We start from the raw sequence: 26473 nt of genomic DNA on the forward strand, positions 1-26473 counted from the left end.
TTTTTTTAAATCAAAATCTATGGAGTCTTTCATGAGAGAAGCTGTTAGATCACCATTGAAATTGTTCAAGCTGAGTTCCATCTACTTGAGAGTGTCCAGGCATGAGAGGCAGAATGGTGTCGTGTGGGCATTTGGGCTGCTCATGATTCCTTGCTTGGAATCTTTTTGATGGGTTTGACACTTGTTTAAAGGTTTGGATAGATATGTTTCAAATAGTGTTTTGCATCAGTGTCCTTGCTTTACCATTTGGTGTTTGGCATCGGTGTGATGATGTATTCCAAACTAGCAAATTTAAATTGTGGTAAATCACATTGTGAGAGGGCAGTTTTTTTTTTTTTAGAGACATGCCATTATCGGGATGTATGCATTTTTTTGGGGAATGTGCACCCTTTCTTGGGCAATATTTTTTCCTTGATCAAATAGCGGGTTCCATTATTCAACAATGCCCTTGCAAATTGCATGTTCTTACCATTGACTTCAACCTCCACAAATGTGTTTTTTGGAACTCAAGTTATTTTTGGGAGGTCTTTTTTTTGATGAAGCACAAATCTTTTTGGAGGGGGGAGATTTTCATGCTCCACCATCACAACCACACCTAGTTTTCAGGTTTTCTCATACCCTTTCAATGGGCTCTATGAAGTTTATGTGACTTGAAGGCTACCTAGCCCTTGTCATTACTGACTTTCAAGAGTTTGTATTACTTCCTTGAATCTTGCCCTCTCTCAGCTCTTGGACAAGCACATCATGGTGGTTTCTTCCATGACACATGATAATTTTTGTCATTCTGTTTGTTGTGACTGAGCCTTTTTGTATTTTGGAGGAGTTAATTGGCAAGATTGGAAGAGGCCCAATAAATCTTTGGAGTGAACTTCTATCTTGGAGGTTTGATTTGCCACTTGGAGGGTTGGCACCTCGGGCTCCATGTGAAAGTCTATGTGCTCCAAGTCAATGACCTTTGCATTTTTTATTGATAGTTCATTGGAGGACACGATGCTACACTTGACACTATTGAAAAGGTTTTGGCGAAGGTCTTTGGAAGTTAGAGATCTTTTAACATGCACATGCCTTTACTCTAGACCAGCCAACAGGTCCCGTGCAATATTATTGGTGCTTGCTCTTTATGATATCATGGCAATGTTCATTAGTACTACCTACCAACATGAACCTTCAATGCTTCTTTTTGCTTTAGACTTTGAACTTTTTTGTGGGAGATGATTTGTGGAGTGGAAAGGATGCCATGTGAGATGGTTTCAAGTAGCAATTTGAGGCATATGTTTATGGTCTTTACCATTCACTTTGCCAGTATTTTGGCAACACTTCTTAGTGGTTTGTAATTCCACTAATGGTTTCAGTCCCAGTCAACACCTTCATTTTTTAAACACTCTCCTTTTGGAAGGATTAATAGTAATGGTTTCTTTTGAGGGCTACATACATTCATCCACTCATCTTGGGCCACCCATTTTGTGGTCCCCATGACTTATCGCTCCCTATACTTGCACATGGCAACTTTTTGGATATTCATAGGTAGAATTTTCTTTATCAGTGGTGTTGTGCCAAAGATTTTTTGGGTCTCATTAGCTCTCAATGTGCATAGAACCTTCTTGGCCTCATACACTTAGTCAACGACCACTCTTTCTGTCACATCATATGTGATTTCCTTTCTTTAGCAGATTTTAAGCTATTCATTTGGATTTGCATGGTGGATTGTCATTTTTTGGCAATATTATCACAGATATATTTTTTATCACATGCTTATTTAATGGCCATAATGCATTTCATGACACCTATGTATCTTTTCTAACTCTATATTTTGGCCACCAGTTTTTAATCTAGCATTGGCCCTTTGCTTGACTCTATGTTTTCGGTGATCAGTAATTTTCTCTGATAGGGGTCATTTTTTGGTTTTTTTTCCTTGACGTACATTTGAACATCAAATTTGGGCTTGTCACTTGCTAACATTAGCACTTCATCAGCATATATTGTCACCTCCTCAGCCTCTGTTTGGACTTACCGTCACATTTTTGCTCATATCTTGGGCATATAGACTCCATTTTTTGCAAACAAGATACTGCTGGAAATCTAGTTCTAAGGCCATTATAGTGGTACAATTAGTTTTTAGTTTTGATACAATTTTATGGCTTTTTCTACTATCAAAGTTTAGAGTTCCTTTTTACACTCTGGGAGACCTATCTTGATCATCCAATCTTTGATTTGGGAATACTCTATATCATGGAAAAGGTTTTTCTGACTTCTTTTCAATGATGTTGGTTGTTTCTAGAGTCTTCTTTAGGCACATTCTATTCAGACTTCTACATGTTTGCATTCTGGTGGATAACTTCCAGGGATCGATTTGTTTGCTTCAGATGATTCGTCATGACTTGTACTATCTATTGTATCATTCTTATGTCTCTTTTGGTCTATTTAGACATCATTTGTGTGCATTATTGCAAACACAATAAGATAAAGTGCCATATTGCATTTGTATTTTTATTTCAGTTGTTTTTCCTTATTTTGTGTCATGTCCCCTTTTCAAATAATAAAAAAATAATAATCTTTGCTAAGGCAGGCAGGCCCAAGAAAGTGAAGTTTCGAAAAAAGGGGGTTAATCTTTGGAAACTGTTGGACTAATAAATGAAATTATTATTAAAATATGTTTCATTAACCTCTCTTGGACGTGAGTTACGGTTATGCCCTCTTTTAAGGGGTTTGGAGGCATTTTGGGCTAATTCCAGAACTTGATTTTTGCTCATTCTTTGTTATTCTTCAGAGGCTGCCAAACCTGTGGAGGAGACCCAAGAATGGGAGTTTGTAGGTTTCCAGGGAGATCCAAGAACGGGAGTTTGTAGGTTTCCAAGAAGGCTAAGGATGGTAGTTTGAAGCCATTCCATGTGCATGCTCATACAGAGTTTGCCTTTGTGCTGAACAGTGCAGATTTGTGAGTTTTCGGGTGTGTTTTTTGTATGAGTTTGGTGTTTTTAGTTGAGTATTTCATATCAGTTTGGGTTGCTGTTGTATTTCAGACTTTAAGATATTAAAATAGAGCTGAATATATTTATTGGGATGTGATTAAACATCCGAGATATATTATTAGTGTTTTTGTGGTATTTTCGGGCATTTTGGTGTTAATTTTGGGAGCCCGATGAGCATAGTTTTTGTCCTACATTTGTGAACTATTGTGTAAAAGCTATATGGATCTGGAAATTTAATTTTGTAGGCTGTTATGATGCTCAAATTTTTGTAGAAATTTCCACTTTCAGATTTATTAATAATTTGTGAAGTTGTGAAGTTTTGGCACTATTTCTGGCATACCCGATTTGGGGTTTCTTGAGAAATTTGGTGGATCTTTGTGATATTAGTTGTTTGATCTTAAAGATCTGATTAGAGGCATGAAATATCATGTAAAATAAAAAAAGGGACATTTCAGTGGTATCAGAGCTATGATCTTGCCAGCCTGAGGGTTTGTAGAAGTTTGCATGTCAGTTTTGACAACTACCCAAATCTTGCATGTCATAATTTATGGTTGCATGTTGCTTCTAATCAGCTGCATGTCAAAATTTATGGTTGCATGCTACTTCTAATCATTTTCATGTTATTTCTTGGTGAATTTGGTGGTTGTAGAAGTTTGCATGTCAGTTTTGACAACTACCCAGATCTTGCATGTCAGTTTTGACAACTACCCAGATCTTGCATGTCAGTTTTGACAACTACCTAGATCTTGCATGTCATAATTTATGATTGCATGTTGCTTCTAACCAGCCGCATGTCAAAATTTATGGTTGCATGCTACTTCTAATCATTTCCATGTTAGTTCTTGGTGAATTTGGTGGTTGCATGTTGCTTCTAATCAGTTGCATGTCAAAATCTATGGTTGCATGCTACTAATCATTTGCATGTTAGTTCTTGGTGTTTGAAGAAGTTATATCTTATTGGGGTTACACTCTAATTTATCCAGAATGGACAGGTATAGTACAGAGTCTCAGAGGACACGATCTTGGACAATTGATATCTAGAGTCAAAACAGTAGAAAGGATGGTTATTTAGACATTCGAGATAAAATTATGAAAATAAGCCATGGCATGTCTGAACAGTTGGTTGAGCACCACTGTATAATGAATGACATGTTTTCCGACCTAGCTAAGGTGGATAAATTGACTGGATTTCTATTTGGCAAATTTTCTCACAGGACAGATGACACAATTCCCAAGAACTTGCATGAGGAGTTTGAGAAACTAATTGATAGCTAGGTAGAGGTCTCAGATTCTACTCTACCATAGGAGGTGATGGGAAAGGATATTACACAGATTGATAGTAACGTGAATATCAGGATTTAACTGTGTGATTTTGAGTCAAACTCGATGACCCATGTTTCATGAGTAGTGATTCAACATGAATCCATCTCTCATGAGAATAAATGGAACACTTAGCACTCATTGGATCTAGGTGATGCTCACAGGGGTGAAGCACCGGGACTTCCCGGGAGGTCACCCATCCCAGTACTACTCCTACTTATCAATTGATGAGCTTAAGGGGCTTTCTAATGAATGGTTCATAAGGCACAACACTTGGTGAAGGTTTTGCAAATGGGGTTGCAAGCTTTGGGTTTAACTATGGAGGAAACTCCGTAGTTAAGCGCGCTCAGGCTGGAGTAGTACTGGGATGGGTGACCTCCCGGGAAGTCCCGGTGCTTCACCCCTGTGAGCATCACCTAGATCCAATGAGTGCTAAGTGTTCCATTTATTCTCATGAGAGATGGATTCATGTTGAATCACTACTCATGAAACATGGGTCATCGAGTTTGACTCAAAATCACACAGTTAAATCCTGATATTCACATCACAAATTGATAGTAACGGTCAACTTGATACTCAAATCGAGACAATTGTTTACAAGTCGTCAAAGGGTGATGCCACAGGTATTCAGGATGGTATAGTTACAATAGGCAGTGACTACAGTGTAGTGGGTTCAGATGATGATTATGAGGATGTTGTTGTGCAGGATGGTGAGATACCTGGTAGAGATGAGCAGACATTGAGCATTCATGACTTTTCTGAGAAAGAGTACAAGGCACAGTTAGATGCTTCATCACATGAGGTTGAGGCTAGTAGTACTTCACATGATTTGTCCAGCCAGCTGAAGGTGAACAAAGATAGTATTCTGACTTCATTATCTCATCATGACAATCGACCATACTTGCTGGAATGTGTTGATGATATTTCATATTTGGCAGTGTGTATAGATGAGTCCCAGGATCATATTGGCATTGATGACATCCAGGAGGATGCAGTGGGCAATTTTGAAGACTTAGTTTCCTTGGGTATAGAGGATTTGGATAGCAATGCTAATGTTATTGATACTCTGTATGTTGATATGAGTTTTAGATTTGATTCACAGGATATGGATGCTAATACTCTAGAGACTAGTAACTTTGAGGATACTCCTTTAGATAGTGCATCAGAGGAGGTTTGTAGGAGACAGTCAAGTCAGTGCCATCATGTGTCTAATCAGTTGAGAGTTAGTGATTGAGACATTGCTATCACTTGCCAGCATTTCGATGCTGCTTGTCAGTTGTTAGCAGTTTATGGATGGGGTTCTCCTACTAGTGATGAGCAGGGAGGCAGTTATCTTTCCTTGACAGAGTTCCACTCTTTATGGGAGGCTATCCAGATTCTGAGACAAGATTATATGCAATTGGTAGCCGACAGAGATTATCTTATGAAGTGGGGCAGTACAACATATGATGCATTGTTGGCCAAGGAAGATGAGGTGAGTGAGCTTACTCAGCAGCTTGAGGTGACTTCTGAGATTCTTGAGAGTAAACAGTTGGCTTTCAAGGAGTCACAATTTCATTTGGCTAAGGTGACCATGGAGTTAGAGAGACTACAGTCTTTACCTGATTCTATATAGTCACAAGTTATGGTGTTTGGTGATCCGAGGATGTCCATGGCCGAGATTGTCAAAGATAGTGGAGATGGGGATGCATCCATTCTTGATACTAACATTGGCATATCAAGTTCATTCCCACTAGAGTCAGGTTCAGTTGAGTTGGGTGTTGTAGCAGATTGTTGTATGCTTGACATGGTGGTGGCCTCTAGTATTGATGGCATAGAGACTAGAGATGTATCAAAGATCATGTGTGATGCTAGTGAGTCGGCAATTGGCATGGTTCCTACTAGTAATACTACTCCCTTGGTGATATCTTCGGATGTAGTAGTTAGTTCCAACATGGTTAATGATCAATTGCAGTTAGTTTCATCTAGATTACAGTCTGAGCCACTGACTGAGATTGGCGCATTCTATCGGTATTACACTATGAGGTACGCTCATCAATTTACCTTTGATGACCATGTTGATGAGATAATGATATAGAGATGTACTTTGGTTCTTAGTGCTTATCATCAGTTATGGGACAACTTGATGCCTCAAGATGAGAGTTGTGATGGGCATGACATGGTGATAGGTTCTGCAGTTGATAGCTTGATAATATGAGACTTAGAGCAGGATTTTGGGAGTGATGCTTCAGTGGGTGTTGTTATTGATTCTACTCCTTTGGCTATGACATCTCCTGACTTAGCTATTGATCAGTCACAATGGGTTGTATCACTTGTTCATGGTGAGCTGTTGACTGAGGTTGGTTTTTTTAATCAACATTATATTGCAGGGTATGTACATCAGTTAGCATTTGATCCTTGTTTTGAGAAGTTGATGGCAGGCAAATTTGGTTTGGATTCCATTTATTACTCTTTATCTTGTAATGTCTTTTCACCATCAGCAGTGCATGGAAGTTATGGTTATGAGATAGTGGCCGGTGATTTGTAGAGTTGTGTTGACTGTAGGAGTTGTACAGTGTGTGGTTTCTCCATACTTGGTACAGTTTCATTTGAGAGCGTTCACCATTGTTGCAGAGTTGGATTGTACATTCCGTATAGGCCAGTGGGATGCGTTGATGGTATTTACTATGTTGGTAGTTTGATTTGTCCACTTTACTTGGGTTCTAATGTTCTAAGAGTTTGTATCTTATGGGTTTTTGACTATGGTAGTGGTGATTTTGGAGTTTGGTTGAGCTATAATTGTCAGTTTGATTATGGATTCCTCTTGGTCATATTGCAGAGGATATTGCAGGAGCTTGTGTTAATTGGTAGTAGTATAGTTCATGACTACATTTGGGATCCAAGTGGATTGATTGGTTTATTGTTCAGCCATTGCTTGAGGACAAGCAATGTTTGGGAGGGGAGGACTTGTCATGTCCCCTTTTCAAATAATAAAAAAATAATAATCTTTGCTAAGGCAGGCAGGCCCAAGAAAGTGAAGTTTCGAAAAAAGGGGGTTAATCTTTGGAAACCGTTGGACTAATAAATGAAATTATTATTAAAATATGTTTCATTAACCTCTCTTGGACGTGAGTTATGGTTATGCCCTCTTTTAAGGGGTTTGGAGGTATTTTGGGCTGATTCCAGAACTTGATTTTTGCTCATTCTTTGTTATTCTTCAGAGTCTGCCAAACTTGTGGAGAAGGAGACCCAAGAACGGGAGTTTGTAGGTTTCCAGGGAGACCCAAGAATGGGAGTTTGCAGGTTTCCAAGAAGGCTAAGGATGGGAGTTTGAAGCCATTCCATGTGCATGCTCATACAGAGTTTTCCTTTGTGCTGAACAGTGTAGATTTGTGGGTTTTCGGGTGTGTTTTTTGTATGAGTTTGGTGTTTTTAGTTGAGTATTTCATATCAGTTTGGGTTGCTGTTGTATTTCAGACTTTAAGATGTTAAAATAGAGCTGAATATATGTATTGGGATGTGATTAAACATCTGAGATAGATTATTAGTGTTCTTGTGGTATTTTCGAGCATTTCGGTGTTAATTTCGGGAGCCCGATGAGCATAGTTTTTGTCCTACATTTGTGAACTATTGTGTAAAGGCTATACGGATCTGGAAATTTCATTTTGTAGGCTGTTATGATGCTCAAATTTCTGTAGAAATTTCCACTTTCAGATTTATTAATAATTTGTGAAGTTGTGAAGCTTTTGGCACTATTTCTGGCATACCCGATTTGGGGTTTCTTGAGAAATTTGGTGGATCTTTGTGATATTAGTTGTTTGATCTTAAAGATATGATTAGAGGCATGAAATATCATGTAAAATCAAAAAAGTGACATTTAATTTTGCCTTCTGCTTCGAGTAGTGTCATTTGAGGGCACTCATGTAGATTATTTTATTCTTGGGATTAATTATACCTTGTGCCTTATTGTGCATGCACTACTTCGATAAAGTGCCATGAGGGGTTGATGTTTTGCCTTTGTTTTCAATCTTCCTTTTTCCAGTGAGTGTCCCTTTTGTGACATTAGCCTTATGATGTGTCTAAGATTGATCACCTCAGTATACACACATATACTATTTTGTGCATCTTGATCATGGTTCCTTGACATGTAGTTCTTTTGGCCCACTTTTCTAGTTGCTGTCACCTCACCCTTGTCTGCATTAGTGGCGATTCTTCTATTGTCTTTCATGCTTCCTTGGTTTGATTGATTAGCTCTTTAGGCTTTGGTGTTTCATGCCATCTGTATCTTTGAGTTTAGTTGTTTTCCTTTGTGTGCCTCCTAATTTAATGTAGATTATAGTCTTCTCTACCTAGTCAGGTTCTATTTTAGTGGAGGTTTTTTTAGATCAGCAATTACTATTGACAAAGCTTTGCAGCTTGTACATGCTTTAGTGATGTTCTTCATGATCATCTTTTGTTCCCATCTTCTAGGACATTCTCTAGTTTGGAGGCTTCTTTAGTCCTTCACTAGTTCTTTTAGCATTATTTCTATCTCTTTTTGGAGTAGGGTTTTTCCCATGTGGTTTTCTCTATTTCTCCTCTTTTTAGAGATTTGGTTATGCTTGGGTACCTCATCAGGCCTTGTTTAGCTTGACCCAATTTTACTTTCAGTAGTAGTTTCTAGGTTTTTAGCTACTCCCTAAGATTTTCTTAAGGGGTGGGTGCTAGAGTCATTGGATATTTTCTAATTAACCCTACTCTGCTTAAGCTAAATGTTAGGCATCTAATAATTAATTCTTTTATTAATTATTTTCATGCAACCTAGGTTAGACCTTTTTAGGGTTTCAATCTCCTATATAAGGATAATCTTTCATTGTAAACATTAAAAAAAAATTCAGAACTGAGATTAATTGGTTGTTGATTATAGTAATCTACTTTTTTGCTCATCAAGAATGTCTTAACTATGGATCTAGTGATTTCTACCTCCATAGCCTTTGCTTCTCTCTTATGTAATAGGTGTTTGCATATAGGTGATTCTTGGGAGCTATGGAATTGATGTTTCATAAACTTCAATAGAGGCTTCTGTGGTATCTATTTTCATTGCAATGAAGAAGGTCATCACTGTTATGAGTGTCCTCAATTGTAATGAAGGAAAGATAGGAGAGTTGATGGTCAAGAAAGGGTTACTCATGTGGATGATGATGCTAAGTCATTACATTCAGAGGATGCAGAAAGAGAAGAAGTTCTAGTTAATGAAAGGGTCTTGCTGAGTGGTGAGAATGAACCTGAACAAAGAGGAGTTTGTTTCATACTAGGTGCAAGTGTGAGGGCAAATGTTGTGATGTGATTGTTGATGGTGGGAGCATTACCAACTTGGTGTCAAAGGAGATGGTCTCAAAGACAAGATTGAAGAGGGAGAAATACACCCACCCATATTAGATTGTATGAGTACAGGATAATCATAAGGTCTTGTTTAGCAAACAATGTTTGGTAAAGTTTAAGATTGGGAATTACCATGATGAGGTTGTTTATGAAAGAGGAGATGGTCTCAAAGTTAAGGTTGAATAGGGAGAAACACCCCTATCCATATTAGATTTCCTAAGTGCAGTATGATCATAAGGTCCTAGTTAGAAACTAATGTTTTGTACAAAGTTCAAGATTGGGAGTTACCATGATGAGGTTCTCTATGAAATCATGCAGAAAGAGGAGAATTTCTAATTAATGAAAGGGTCTTGCCAAGTAGTGAGACTGAACCTAAACAAGGAGGAGTTTGTTCAATACCAGGTGCAAGTGTGAGGGTAAATACTGTGATGTGATTATTGATGGTGGGAGCACTAGCAACTCGATGTCAGTGGAGATTGTCTCAAAGCTAAGGTTAGAGAGGGAGAAACACCCCCATCCATATTACATTGTTTAAGTGCAGGATGATCATAAGGTCCTAGTTAGTGAACAATGTTTGGTAAAGTTCACTATTGGGAGTTACCATTATGCGGTTCTCTATGAAATCATCCTAATGGATATATTCCATTTGTTAAATTTAGAAGGTCATGATAGTTCGATAGGCATGCTATGGATGATTATCATACAAATACATATTCTACGACAAAGGATGGAGTTTGTCACAAGTTGAAGCCCTTGATAAAGGAGGGTGAAAAGGTATGTAGTAGTGCTAGGGTATTTCTTGTTGATGAAAGAAAGTTTCTCAATAGCATGAAACATCAACATGTGTTATACTTTAATGACTAGAAAGAATAAGGAAAGTAGTAGTGAAGTTTTAGGTCTATTAAGTGAGCATGGACATGTAATATTTGATGATGTCCCAAAAGGGTTTCCACCAGTAAGGCAATTCAATCATCAAATAAATTTAGTCCTTGGAGCTAGTTTTCCTAACAAGGTTGCTCATAAGATGACTCCTACTAAGACTAAGGAGCTGAACAGATAATTTTAGGAGCTATTGAGGAAAGGTTTGATTCGAGAGAGCCTAAGTCCATGTGTAGTACCTATAACATTGGTACTAAATAAGGATGGAGAGTGGAGGATGTGTACACAATATTAGGCTATAAACAAGATAACTATCAAGTACTAATTTCATTTACCAAGGATGGATAATCTTATGGACTACTTGAGTGGAGCTCAATACTTCACAAAGAAATATCTCAAGAGTGGCGATCACTAGATACAGATAAGAGAAGGAGATGAGTGGAAGACTAAATTCAAGACCAAGGAGGGTTTGTATGAGTGGTTATTCTTGCCCTTTGGATTAACCAATGTTCTAAGAACCTTCATTCTACTTATGAATGAGGAACTAAAGAAATTTTTGGGAAAATTTGTTATTTTTCTATTTGGATGATATTTTGAATTTTTCTAAGTCTCTGGATGAAAATTTATTGCACATTCGTGGTGTCCTTGAAAAGTCAAGGGAAGAGAAATTGTTGATTAATTTGAAGAAGTGTAGCTTTATTGAAAAGAAGTTAGTCTATTTGGGATTTGTTGTATTAGTTGAATGGCTCAAAATGAACCCAAAGAAAGTGAAAATCAATCTAGAATGACGTACTCCAAGGTCTATCATTGAATTCACTAACAACAAATTTCTTAATTCTCTCTCCAAACATACTAAGATGACTAATTGGGATGAAAGGATGATAGGCATATGGATTGGTCTCAAAATTACTCCCTTTTTGGGTGATGGAGGGACTCTAGGTAAATTAAAGAGATTAGAATGTGTTTGGTAGGCTCCATAGGATGGCTAGTTCAAGCTCAATTTTGTTGGAGCCTCTAGAGGAAATTTGGGTCAAGTAGGTATAGGGTGTTAAATTTATAATGATCAAGGGATTGATGTAGCTAAGTTATCCAAATACATAGGTGAGGCTACAAACAACTAGGAAGAGATTTATGCTCTAATGGAGGGCCTTTGGTTGTGTAAATCCTTCTTTATTAAATTTTTAGAAGTTGAAGGGGATTCCACCATCATAATTAATGCACTTAAAAAAGGTTCCCTTCCTAACTAGACAATAGATCATTCTAAATTATCTATAGCTTTAGAACTTTCCAAATATTTTGACAAAATTATTTTCAATCATATCAATCAGGAAGGTAATAAGTGTGCAGATGAGTTAAGTAATATGGGGATTAATGAATTTCTAGAGTTGAATGCTTAATTAATGCCTCATCTTCCTTATTAATTATTAGTTACAATGCTCGAAAAATATAGTAAGTACAAGTTGTATTTTATGTATAAAAATAGAGATTTTAAGAATTTGCCTTAGGGCAGAATTCACCCAAGACCAAGGAACTCAAACACAAGCACAACAATAGACCAAAAGAGAGTATGATTAGAATGACGATATATTCATTCAATATTCAATGTGAAAGTAAACTAGGAGTGCCTATATATAAAGGCCTCTAGAAAGCTTCTAGAATGTATAGAAGTTAGCAACATGATAATTCACACAACCAAGCACATGTCCACCAGATATGGGTTATCCTCCATTAAGCATGGGAGTAAGTGTGATGATGAGAGGATAAGCCTACAATGGTGTAGCATGCAAAATGATGTTGTAGACAACATGTGCTAAAATGGGAGTGTGAATAATTGTGTTGTCTACATGACAACTTAGTGAATGATGCAAACTCCAATATTATAGACACCATGTGCTGAATTAGAGTTGCTTACTCCAGTGTTGTCAACATGACAACTCATGAGAGTATGCAAACTCCTAAGTGTCTCACCTAAATAAATAATAAAATAATGCAATATAATAAAATAATGCATTAACCTAAGTAAACTTAAGTAAAGTGTAAATAGTAAATACTTAATTACGCCAACATGCCCCTTAAGTGCAACTTAGGGGAATGCACTTAAGTTCACAATAACTAGGATGAAATGCATAATGGGTCCTGACTAATAGGCCATGTTAGGTACCCATGTACATGATGAAATGTAATCTCTCATAAAGCAGAAAAAGAGAGAAAAGCTCATGGGAAAAACCCTCCCCCAAAAAAGGAGATGAAAAAACTAGATGCATGGATGGATGGAGTAATCAAGACACCCCCATTACGACATACATCAAGTATATACAATAGAGAAATGTGAGAAGAACACTATCCCAAAGGAAAAGGTTCCCCACACAAGAGAGAAGAAGTAGAGAGACATGATAGTCTCCCCCCCAAATGAAGAGTGCCAATCAGTGATAGTTGCTCCAATGTAGAAGCTAATCCAAGACTACAAAATAGTGTTCCTCCCCTTTGGAAGAAACAATACCCTAGGTACAATTGAGATGCTTTCGCTATGTGTGGAAAGAATCCTAATAATCATTGATGCCTCTAAAATCTATTCAACTATCCTTGTGAAGGATGAATGTAGAACTTGTCTGAAAGAATCTACTGTCTCCTCAATTGATAAAGGGATGTCCTACAACTGTTGTACATAAGTATCCACAATCATATCAACCTATGAATATGAAGATCAATTGTGTAGAGAATGGACATGAGGGTTAGAGTGAGCCCTCACAACAACTATAAAAGGATCTTCTCCATCAAAGAGAAGATGTACATCATCAATGATGTCCCCCAAGTTTTCTGTGTGACTCCATGAACAAACTTGAAATGTCTACCAAGAAGTCATCCCCTGTTGCTGGAGCTGGAAGACTAGGTATACCCTACTTTACTAGACCTATCACTGTGGCTATTTATGTATGTGGAATATGGTAATGTCATGACCTCTCACTACTACTATCGATAGAACCCCATGTATCTGAATCTGTTGAAGTGCTATCGCTAGTGTCACTATCAATATCCACAATGTATGATGTGTAGAGAGGAATAGAGGATAAGCTGGGTGAACTTTCCTCAAAGTGTACATCCTTATCCATAAAGATCTCATATGTCTATGGATCTAGAAATTTGTATGCTTTCACACCATCTTCATATCCAATGAAGTTACAAGGCCTAGGTGGTGGTGCCTTGCATCCCCTAGAAGAAATGTTTGCCCATGCTAGACAATCGAAGACTTTGAAGTGTGTCACTACTAGTTTTCTGCCACACCATACCTCAAAAGGTTTCTTTCTATCTAAGGCAATATGAGCAGACCTATTAAGTATGTGACTGGCACTACTGATTTCTTTGACTTCAAGTGATGGATCTAGAGACTTGGCTTGTATCATGCAACTTGCCATAGACTTAAGAGTTTGAATCCTCAATGCTGCAATATTTGTCTTGTGCAGACTAAATGCTTGTGGATTTTGAAGGTCAATTCCCTCAACTTTGCAAAAGTCTTTAAGTTTTTTGTTCACATATCTGCTTTCATTGTCCATCCTTAGAAATTTGATGGATTTCCTTGATTTCTATTCAACATAAGTCTTGAAGGCTAGAAACTTGTCCAACACTTCATTCTTGTTATGAAGAAAGTAGACCCAAGTATATCTAGAAAAGTCATCAATGAATGTAAGTATGTAGTAACCTTGGTTGACTGATGTCACTGCAAAAGGACTTGCTAAAACCATGTGAACCAACTGAAGAACAACTGGTGCTCTTGAAGACTTCCCTTTATGTAACTTCTCCTCTAGATGCATATCCACTAAACTTGTTGAACATTCACCTTAGGAAATGTTGATTGTAGGTAGACCTCTAACCATTTTGTTTGAGAAAAGTTTCTGAAGAGAGCAGAAGGCAAGATGACCAAACCACTCATGCCATAATTGTATGTGTGAATTGGATTGAGTCAACAAGGCTTGTGAAGGAGACTTGGGCACAAAGTGCGAGAAAGAAAACAACCTTTTGTCATGATTAACTTTCCCCACTATAACCAATGAATCATCTTTTAGATTGTGCACCATTACTAAGTCAAGAAGGAACTCAACTTTATGACCATCTCCAAGGTGAGTGATTTGGTAAATTGAGAGGAGATTAGAACTTAGGTTTGGAACATAGAGGACATCTTTAAACTCTCCATTTTCCATCTCGAAATTTCCTTTTCCTTCAACTTCCATTTTTGTATCATCTCCCACAAAGATGTGTGGTACCATAGACTCCTTCAATGAAGAAAAATATCCTTTTGAAGAACCCATATGATATGAGGTACCTGAGTCAATAATTCATTTTGTTGAAGATCTTGAATTTACCATGAGTGCTTGCCCTTTGCCCTTTGAATATGAAGAAGACCCTTTCTCCTTATAAGCATTAGATAGTGGAACATTATGTTTTTTCATGATGGTCATCAACTCATCAATCTTTTTATGATAACACTCATGTTCTTCATGACCCAACTTTTTGCAATAAGCACACTTTTTCTTTTCCTTATTATTGTCCTCATTCTTATTTGAATTTGAAGACTTGCCTTGTTGATTTGATTATGGTGTTGTCTTTTCTGCATCCTTTGATATGTTATTCTTCCATTTCTTATTTTTTCCCTTTCCTTTATTTGAAGATTGACTAGCTAAATGTTGAGAACCCTCATTATTGGCCACCAATGCCTTAGACTTTGGTGAATTGAGAATCCCCATTGATTTCAATTTCTTTTCTTCTTTATCAAACAAATCAACATAATCATCAAAAGAGGCTTTCTGATAGGCAGACCCTAAAGTAGTCTTTGAGGTGTTATAAGTACAAACAAATGTGGAGTACTTAGATGGCAGCTTAGAATGAATGAGTTAGATTAACCTATCATCTTTAATAGGAATCCCACAATCATTAAGTTTTGTTCTTAATTCATTTACCTTTATGATAAAATCCTATATGGAATCAAATGCCTTAGGATCTAAGGAGACAAGCCCATCTTCAATTTTGAAAACATCTTCTTCAGACACTTTACCATATAAGTTTTGGAGGGTATCCCAAGCTTCCTTGGATGTATGAGACTTCTGGATCTAATAAATGATCTTGTCATCAACACCCAAACAAATATCACCTAGGGCTTTCTTATCCATAGCTTTCCAATCAATGATTTCACTGGTAGATACTTGATCACTTGTTGGTTTAGGAAGGGTACTGTCTACATATTGAGAAACTCCTTTATGCATCAAATGACACCACATTTTAATGGACCATATAGCATAGTTATGTGGTGTTAATTTTGGAAACTTAAAATGTCCAATGATGCAAAAAATGAAAGAAAAGTGTAGAAAAAGGAGGAACATAGCACCAAGAACACCCCCTATTTTCACTCAATCAAGAAATCGCCGCAACAAATATGCTTTTTGCACTTTATATGTAGTGCGATTACAATGGTCACTTGCCAATTTTGGCCTTAGTGGACATTTGATTTTTCCTTTTACAACCTCTTTATGGAGTTCAAAACTAGAATATTACAATGTATCTTAGATATACAACTCTGAAGATATATCAAAGTATTACAATGCAGAAAAGGACCTAATTCTAAAAGTGACACTTTTTTCCACAAAACCCTATAATCTAATTGCATATTTGGAAAGTAGATGAAAAATAATCCACTTTAAAAAAAAATGGAACTTGTTTTCATGTCTAGATGAGCCCGTACGAAGCATTTGAAGTTGTAAAATGCAAGATTAGACAGGTATAGTCACCAAAAGATGCAATTTTTGAGAAATCCATGCACCAAAACTAGAAAAGAGCTATGCAACTAAAAGGTTAAGGAAATTCTACCCAATTTCAAAAAAATTGCACCTAATTTGGTGTTTGGAAGACTGAGATATGACCTCCCAAAGTTAGACTGCAAAATCAAAAACTAATCTAAAAAGGGGTTAGATCAACAAAAGACAGGGTTAAATTTGATGGTCATATGGCCATCACAATAGTTCAAATTTGGCCCTAAATGACAGTTAGATAGCTATCAAATTTAGGCTTAGGAACCGATGATGTCAGTGTACCCACACCTTGTGATGATGTCAGCATAACATCAGCATGTACAACTTTGTACAAACAATGCTGACTATTCAAGGTATGGCTCACTAATGTGGATTTGCTAAAGTGGTGTATGGATCTATGTAGGTGGATGTATAGTCATTGGCTAACTGTGGACATTGTCACCCTACTGCATGGCAGACGCATGTCCCAGTGAACTAGCAATGGGGAGAAGCACTGTGTGGCATACTGCGAGTGGGCCACATGTCAGCGAAAAGCCAGGGATTCGTTGGGCTAGAATCTTCTCTACGGTTGTTGGAAACTTTAAACATTGTCGCCAAGAAACACTTTTACGAGGACTAGGAAGTTTTTATCGGTGGCCAGGGCTTTGTTTTAATCCCACATTCGTGGGTAGGAGAATTTGCATAGTGTATAAAATAAAACAACAACATGAACCAAATAACAAGCCATCAGTCTTGTACAGTGGAAGTCGAAAGATGGTGGGGTTGTGGTTGGATTTAAAAAATCTGAAGCCAGAATTTGTGAGCCAAATGTTGCTGTCGAAAATTTGTAAAGTGTTGCCCGCCAACTGATCAGGAATATAATACCTGCTAGCCTAACTGGGTGTAAAAAATATCAAAAATAAAAATTCAAAAAAGAAGATAATTATCAAATTCGAAAAAATAATTAAATAGATTTGAAAATGACCATAGTTGGTTCGTAAATCGGTGCCTTTGGGTGCTAGTTTGCTAAAAAAAAATTCCACACAATTGACTTTAGCCTGGCATAGGCAAATTTATAGCCAATTTTCACCAAATCTACATTCTAGATGCAATGGCAAGGTCTGCTTTGGCTCTAGATGCTCTCAATTTCTACAAATTCTTTAGATTCGGGTTACGGTGCTGAAGCATGAATGGTCTCGAATGGCTATGTGAAAAGAATCTCTGATGGCTCTAATACCATGCAAGAATTTTCCTTAGGGAAAAATTCACCTAAGACCAAGGAACTCAAACACAAGCACAATAGTAGACCAAAAGATAGTATGATTAGAATGATGATATATTCATTCAATATTCAATGTGAAAGTACACTAGGAGTGCCTATATATAAAGGCCTCTAGAAAGCTTCTAGAATGAATAGAATTCAACAACATGATAAGTCATACAACCAGGCACATGTCCACCAGCTATGGATTACCCTCCATTAAGCACAAGAGTGAGTGCGATGATGAGAAGATAAGCCTAGAATGGTGTAGCATGCAAAATAATGTTATAGACAACATGTGCTAAAATGGGAGTGCAAATAACTATGTTGTCTACACGACAACTCAACAAATGATGCAAACTCCAATGTTGTAGACACCATGTGCTGAATTAGAGTTGCTTGCTCTAGTGTTGTCAACATGACAACTCATGAGAGTACACAAACTCCTAAGTGTCTCACCTAAATAAATAATAAAATAATGTAATATAATAAAATAATACATTAACCTAAATAAAATTAATTAAAGTGTAAATAGTAAATACTTATTTACACCAACAGAAATACCATTAGTTTTTGTGCTCTTCCCCTTATTGAGTTATGATTACATCCACAAGTTCTAACTCTTTGTAAATTTGGAAATATGAGGTCATAAGGGAGGATTTTATTACTCCATTCAAGTAATTGGTAGAAGCCTACCCTCTTTAAAGATTCCTACCATTCTTACTCTCTATCTGATAATGTTTTGAGATGTATCAGTCTTATTGGTTTGTAGAATTCTTTTCAAAGGATATTTCTTGATGTTATTAATTAGCTTTGGGTGTGTTGAACTTTATTCTATTTGATGTTTCTTTTCTATTTAAATACTCCTTTAAGACTTGATGGGTTTCTTCTCCTCAATCTGTGATTGATAGCCTTCTATAGTTTCTTGTTTTAATCTTTTTTAATAGTATATTTATTTAAGTTTTTTGACCTTTAGCAAGGAGATATGGAGTTATCTATTTTGGTTAATGTTTCTATAATGTTTCAGGTAATTTAAGACACAAGAGTGGATCTCTTTGGAGAAGATGAAAAAATATAACCATTATATTTGGAACAAAGGATATATTTTGAAATTTGGGTGAAACTAATGGACCATCACCCAATTCCATCCTTTCAGTACCTCAAGTGTTGGGTTGTACTCTTTTTAAGTTTAATATATGGCCTCGACCTCTTGCTTATGAATAATAATAAAAAATAATTTTTATTAGGAAGAATGAAATTGTAATGCATCTTTAAACACACACACACACACACACACACACACACACACACACACACACACACACACACACACACACACATGTTGTATGTATCTTAATGAGATAACCAAAATAATATTTCTAAATAGATGATTTAATATAAATTGAATTTATAAAAAAACAATTCACATATCCTTTCAAATTTATTACTAACAAACTAATAAACACAATTTTGTTAAGAAACATCCAGAAGACTCATTTTTATATTACTTATTGAAGGACAAAAGAAAAATATTCATAAATAATTTCATACAATATTATGAGTGGTATCTTTATTTTTCATAGAAAAATTATAATAACTTAAATGAAGTTAAGAATAACTAAAGAGAAACACAGGCAATTGCTAAATTTTTTTTTGAAAAATGATTCACATGCAACCTTCTCTTCCTCAATGAAGCTTGATTAATAGAATTTTGAGCAACTTAATTTTTGTTTTGATAGCATTAATCCTACAACAAATATTTGATGCTTAAAGTCGTTTTATTATTTTTTATACTTTTCACTATTCATAACTGCAATTTAAGAATCAAACCAAAATGCAAGGACTCAAGCTCTAATAGAGTTCTTGTTACACAAGGGACACAATAGATAATTGCATCATACACTTATATAGACATTCATTCCATTATGACATAGTTGAATAATATAATTGACCAACTACTAGTATATTTGTGTTTATAATATACACCAAGTTGGATTAAAGTGTTCAAATTCTTATTCAATAGGGTCTCAAATTTTATGATATGCCCAATTTAAGTGCCAATGTGCACAATGTCTATCAAATTGTTTGTTATAATAAAAAAATAATGATAAATTTTATGTGCTCTCATGAGTACATCCCAATAGACATCGTTACAATGATTGGTTTAATATATGGTACAATACCAATAGTTGTAAAACCTATGTATATTCTAGTATATACATTCTCCCACACATTGTATTACATCTTCATGCATTTGTACTAGTAAATAAATAAACAAAGTTATAAAATTAAATTTAGAACTATAGTGCTCATTCCATCATAAAAATAAGTAATAAATGGCCAATAAATGCAGCTTGACATGATTGATTTTTTCCCTCTACATTTTTGAGTTCGAAATGAACAAAAAAATATTATTGCATTTATTTCCACACTTAGGTGATTTTATAAGAGGAGTTTCCTATGCCAAATTCATTTCAAATTTTTATTGTTCACACTCAATATCCTCTACATATTTCAAAGCTATGTAAGAAAATATCTATAGTTTCTTTATATGAGGGTGCTTGTATATGTTGGTGTCTTAGTATAGTATTTAATTTATATTTTCATAAATCAAGATATTATTCCTATAGATATTTTCATTGTATATATTAATAAAAGAGACATCTATTTTATACTTTTTTTTTCATTGATGTCAAACATAATGTTCTACATAAGTTTAAGTGTTGGTTTTCTCTACCTTTGTTGTTTGAATATTTTCTATTATTGGGGATGTGTGTTTGTGTATTTTTTTGAGGATCTTATATCAGATGTGGTATGATAGAGAGGGTTTCTACTTATAATAGTATTGTAGTATTTTACAATATGTTATAAGAGCAACCCAATGAGAATAAAATATATGATTCAATGAGACATGTATTTTCAAAAGATGTGTCCTATCATAAGTGTGTTGGTACATAACATATCATGTATCATGTGATTGTGTGTGTGTGTGTGTGGGTATTTTTGTGGGTGGGTGTGTGTGCACGCGCATGTGTGTGTGTGTGTGCGCGCGCGCGCGCGCAAGTTTTGATATTCTCTATGTTTTGTCATAATCAAGTAAAGCTATAAAACATCAACAATCCCTCTTAGCTTGGGATGATAAACATATCACACTTTTGGGAATATTAGGAATGAATTTTTTTAAGGATCTCTTTGATTAGAAGATTTCCATAATTTTGATATCATAATTATTGGCCTCCAAAATATCAACTAATGATATTTGCCAAATACTTTGAGTAATGGGCTAAAAAACATCAACACATGATATTCATCGAATTCCTTCAAATAACTCATGAATCATCAAGTGAATGAGATCTAACACTTAGTTGTTGATTTACAAGATATAATCCATCATAATATATTTGAACATTTACATAAAATGAATATCATGATTTAAATTATTGTAAGATCGTCACCTTCCAATAACTTTTGCAAATAAAAGTGATAATCATTTGGAATTCATCACTTCCTCATGGTGTACATAAGGAGTAGGCCCATTAAAATCATACAGTGACACACATGACTCTCCAACTCCCTCCGAGCTCCTTATCCGAAGTTGTTTGTGAAGAAGTGTCAAACTCCCTCTAAATTTGATATTAATCTCCCTTTTCCTATAAGGAATTTCTTAGAGGAAAAGATAAAGGAAAATATTTATATACATATATAATTCAATAATAATATATAAAGAAAATTAACATACTACCCAACTTACCTTGGTGGGATCAAGGTCCGTCACCTTTAATGAACCCCATAATATATGGTCTTGGTGTGTAACTTTTATTCTATATACTTGTTAGCATGAATAATGATTTTAATAATGATTATATTTGTATGGGGGGCTATACTAGAATTTGTAGAATATTTGAGGGATTGGTAGTGTATATGTATGTTGCATTCATGACTATGTTTGTCATTGATGTTAACATACTAAGAAGATTGACAGAGTAGAAAATAGATATTGAGGTCATATAGATTGAGTATTGAAGATGAGATCAAGTGTAATTTGGGACATGTTCTACATTGTGTCATGATGACATGGCTAAGAGAACATATAAAAAGTCAAAGATTGTTAGCAATTATTCAAAATTTATAGAAGATAACTTACAAACAAAGTTCTTGAGATTTTTTTTTTTAATGTTTAGATTATATCTCCTAATAGGGATAGGATCTAAATGAGCATAGTTAGAAAAAGATAGAAGACAACCTGATGATGATGTCAGTGCTTGTGCATGAAGTTTGAGGTCACACATGTGAGAACTTTTTAAGACTATCAAACAACTGTGTTTTGTAATTAGAAAAGATGTAATGTATTGTATTATCTTAATGAGGTCCTATTATAATTTTAATTAGGAAAGCCTCAAGGCTAAACCAATAAATTATTTTGAGGATGTGGTATAAAGGAAAGTTATTTTCCTTGAGATAATAAAATTGGTGAATGAGCGATCAAGTGTATGTGATAAGTGTACTGATAAATTTGAGTAAGTGATCAAAGGGATTATTATGATGCAAGTTTGCATATGTTGAATTGAGATTTGAGAAGTGTTTTGGTGTGGTAGAGGTATGGAAAGAGGATATAAAAAGAGTTTGAGTTTTTGAGACAGTTATATTTCTATTATAATGAAAGGATTAATATAGAGGCTAGTTAGACAATGACTTCAGTGGTGTTTCCCCTAAATTTGTTTGGACAGTGGTTCCATATGCCTTCTTTTAAGTCCTAATAGGGTTGGAATCACCTAACAAGGATTCAAAGTCTCCTAATAGGGACTAGTAAATAATGAATATATTTCATTGGCTCTTATCTATTCCTTTCACATTTATTTTGTTTTAACAAATGTGTCCACCCTATATTCAGTGTTATATGAATGCCACATAATTGGTGTAGCTTGATTTATGGCTCATAAACCCTTTTATTTTATAATGTTGATCAATTCTTTTTCCTTCTTTTTCATCTTTTGGGTGTTGGTGTGTTTGAGCTGGCATATCTTGACAAACTTTGGATACCATCTTCTTTGGAGTGGGTTATTCAATTTTTGAACCAAAAAAATAAAATGATACTCTCTTTTCTATCTTCATTTAGCTATATTTAAGGATTTTCATTACCCTTAAATGATTGTTTCCTCTCTTTTCAAAGGATACGTATATAAATATCATTAATGACAAATAGAATATAGTTTGAGAGTTTAAATTTAGGACATTCTTACTTGCACATATTTTCCTTTTCTTTGTATGATTTCTCTTATAGGCCAGGCATGTTCAACCTCTAAGTAAAAGGTGTGTGACTCTACATAAAATTTATGATTTTGTGGAGGGTGCATCATTCATTATTGATGCATCAAGTTCTGGAAGTCGTAGCTTTTGACTCAAATATGGCTTTTGGCTGAAATTTTATAGGCAGTCACATGAGGGGGAGTTATTTGAGTTAGCCATTTTGACATTTTTCTAGGAGCCCAAAATTTTTTCTTGACCTCCAAAATTGAGCTTTTGTATTTTTTTCTAGTTATTATTATTATTATTATTATTTTAATTTTTTAAAAATAATAAATCTTAAGTCATACTCTTTATTTCATAGATTAGTTGTCAATTCATCTTGCCTTAGTTGAGGGCTTTTCTTGGGAGAAATCGAGATTCATAGGATGGATTTTGGAAATTACCAAAAATGGAAAATTTTAGTTTTTTCTCAAAATCTACAAATATGGTAATTTTATGAATTGTAATAAGTATGTGTTTTATTTCATTTTAAGGTAGAATAGAGTTGGAGAAGTTGAATGTAGAATCTGATATTTTGAAAATATGTGTTGTGTTATTGTTTTTTGAGTATTGTTTTGAAAGGGGTTTGGGCTACATCAATTATCTCTTAAAATAATATTGACTCATTTTATGGACCATCTTCTTTAGGAAGAATGTCAACTCTCCCTCTCATAGCTACACATGTATCCATTATGCCTTTAATGTCCTTAGACAATCTCTATTAAAATTCTCATTTAAATATGCATTCTTTTATAATTTCTCATTAATAGATGTATGCTATGCTCATTATATCCTTCGATTTTTATATGTATTTTCTCATCCACCTTAATAAAGGTATGAACTTCATCAAAATTCCTTCATATTGCCCTCATTTTTTTTCCATATATCCCCTTGACGTGTAATCTGCTCTTGATACTTGTATCTTTTTACCCATGAGTCATGACTCATTGTGATTTAATTAATATATTCGACACTAATTATCAATTAAGTCTATTTATTATATTATGATATTTTTCTTTACTAAGATTGGAATATTATTAATATATGTAAAATAATGGTAATCTTGATTATTATTTACTATATTCTATCTTTACTTATTATTATAGTTCATTGACCTTATTATATTATTTATTGTCTCTCATCTCTTCCTATATCCCACAACTAGGCCACTTCTTTTAAACAAGCTCTTGCTAAAAGGAATGTCTTTATGTCTAATCATCCATATTGCCTCTTTTGGGCTCTAGCTAAAGATGGTAAATACTCTATTAAACTAGGATACTTGGCTCTCCAATACAACTAGTATAATCAGATCACATATCATGCTTTTGAATTCTGTTGGAATAGCTCAGTTCTACTAAAAGCTAGATGCTTTGCATGGATTGCACTTAAGAACCAAGTTTTAACTAGTGATCGTCTTCATAGATTGAACATTTCTGATCCCTTTAACTGTGTACTTTGATTGCAAGCTATAGAATCAATAGACCATCTCCTCTTAAACTAACCTTTTGCCCAAGATTGTTGGCATTTCGTCCATGATAAGCTTAATTTCTATATGTCATTACCTAATTCTCTTTGGGATTTATTCCAAGCATGGCCAATCTTATACTCTAAATCAATATTTTCATGTCTTTGGAAGTGCATCCCATCATTTTTAGTATGGGCAATTTGGTGGGAAAGAAATAAGAGAATTTTTAGATAGATATCATTTGTAATATCTCAATTTTTGGAAGGATTAGATAGATCAATTGTTGAGCTTTATAATGCTTCAATAAGTAAATATAAGGGTAAACATGTTTTTTCTCCTTGGGATGGCTATATTATTCAGTGGTGGAAGGGTTTACTTTTCCCTCATCTTCCTTCTCCATTGTGTCCATCCATGATTCCTCTTATCCGAGCACAAACCAAGTGGATTCCTCCAAATGAGGGTTTTTTCAAACTCAATTTCGATGGGGCCTCTAAAGGAAATCTAGACAGCTCTGGCTATGGCATAGTCATTAGAGATTTCAAAGGTCATGTGATTGCACCAAAATCTTCTTCTCTCCCTTAGTGTACTAATAACAAAGCTGAGGCCTTGACCTTGCTTTTTGATTTGGAACTTGCAAAATCACTTTCTATATCTAAGCTACATGTTGAAGGAGATTCATCAATTATTATTAATACATGTATTAACTTTCATGCATGTAATTGGTCCATACAATATATATTACATCAAGTATGGTCTCTTCTTGATTCAATCTTTGAATTTTGCATCATGCATACTTATAGAGAGGCAATCTTCTAGCTGATTCTCTGGCTAATTTGGGTATTGATGGGGTTTATATTAACTCTGTACTTTCCCCACTTAACCTCATTGATCTCCCCAACTTGGTGAATATTATGACAAAAAAATATGTTTAGAATAAGGCCGAGTCCTCCTCATTTTTTATTTGATAGTAAACCATGACTTCTCTATGATTTCGTATGTTTTTTCTTTATGGATCTCATTTGCTCTTTTGAGATATTATATGGAGGTCAAGGTCTTGGATTACACTTGCATCAAATGGCTTTCTAATATCATGGTCTTAATTGAAGTTTTGGATGTAGCATAGGGATGGTAATCTCTGTGACATTTTGCGTTGGGCTCTGGGTCTTGTCTCTGCCACCAATTAATGAATTGTATTCATATGATTTTTTGGCTCCTTGTAGTTACTATATTCTCGATCTGAGAATCTCTAGGACAAGTGAAATGTCCCTTTACTGATTTTAAATGATATTTCATGCCTCTAATCAGATTTTCAAAATCAAAAAACTAATATCACAAAGATCCACCAAATTTCTCAAGAAACCCCAAATCGGGTATGCCAGAAATAGTGCCAAAAGCTTCACAGCTTCACCTATTATTAATAAATCTGAAAGTGGGCATTTTTACAGGAATTTTAGCAGCATAACAGCCTACAAAATGACATTTCCAGATCTGTACAGCCTTTACACAACAGCTCACAAATGTAGGACAAAAACTATGCTCATCAGGCTCCCGAAATTAACACAAAAATGCCCAGAAACACCACAAAAACACTAATAATCTATCTCTGAAGTTTAATCACATCCCAATACATATATTCAGCTCTATTTTAACATCTTAAAGTCTGAAATACAGCAACAACCCAAACTGATATGAAATACTCAACTGAAAACACCAAACTCATACCAAAAACACACCCGAAAACCCACAAAATTGCACTGTTCAACACAAAGGCAAACTTTGTATGAGCATGCACATGGAATGGCTTCAAACTCCCATCCTTAGCCTTCCTAGAAACCTGCAAACTCCCGTTTTGGGGTCTCCCTGGAAACCTGCAAACTCCCATTCTTGGGTCTCCTTCTCCACAGGTTTGGCAGCCTCTGAAGAATAACAAAGAAATGAGCAAAAAATCAAGTTCTGGAATGAGCCCAGAATGCCTCCAAACCCCTTAAAAGAGGGCATAACCCTAACTCACATCCAAGAGGGGTTAATAAAACATATTTTAATAATAATTTTTATTTATTAGTCAATTTGCTTCCAAAGATTATCCCCTTTTGCTGAAACTTTGCCTTTTTGGGCCTGTCTGCCTTAGCAAAGATTATTATTTTTAATTATTTGAAAAGGGGACATGACAAGTCCT

The sequence above is a fragment of the Cupressus sempervirens genome, chromosome 10 (genome assembly GCF_028749045.1).
Source record: "Cupressus sempervirens isolate cs-2001-9-10 chromosome 10, ASM2874904v1, whole genome shotgun sequence".
NCBI lineage: Eukaryota > Viridiplantae > Streptophyta > Pinopsida > Cupressales > Cupressaceae > Cupressus > Cupressus sempervirens.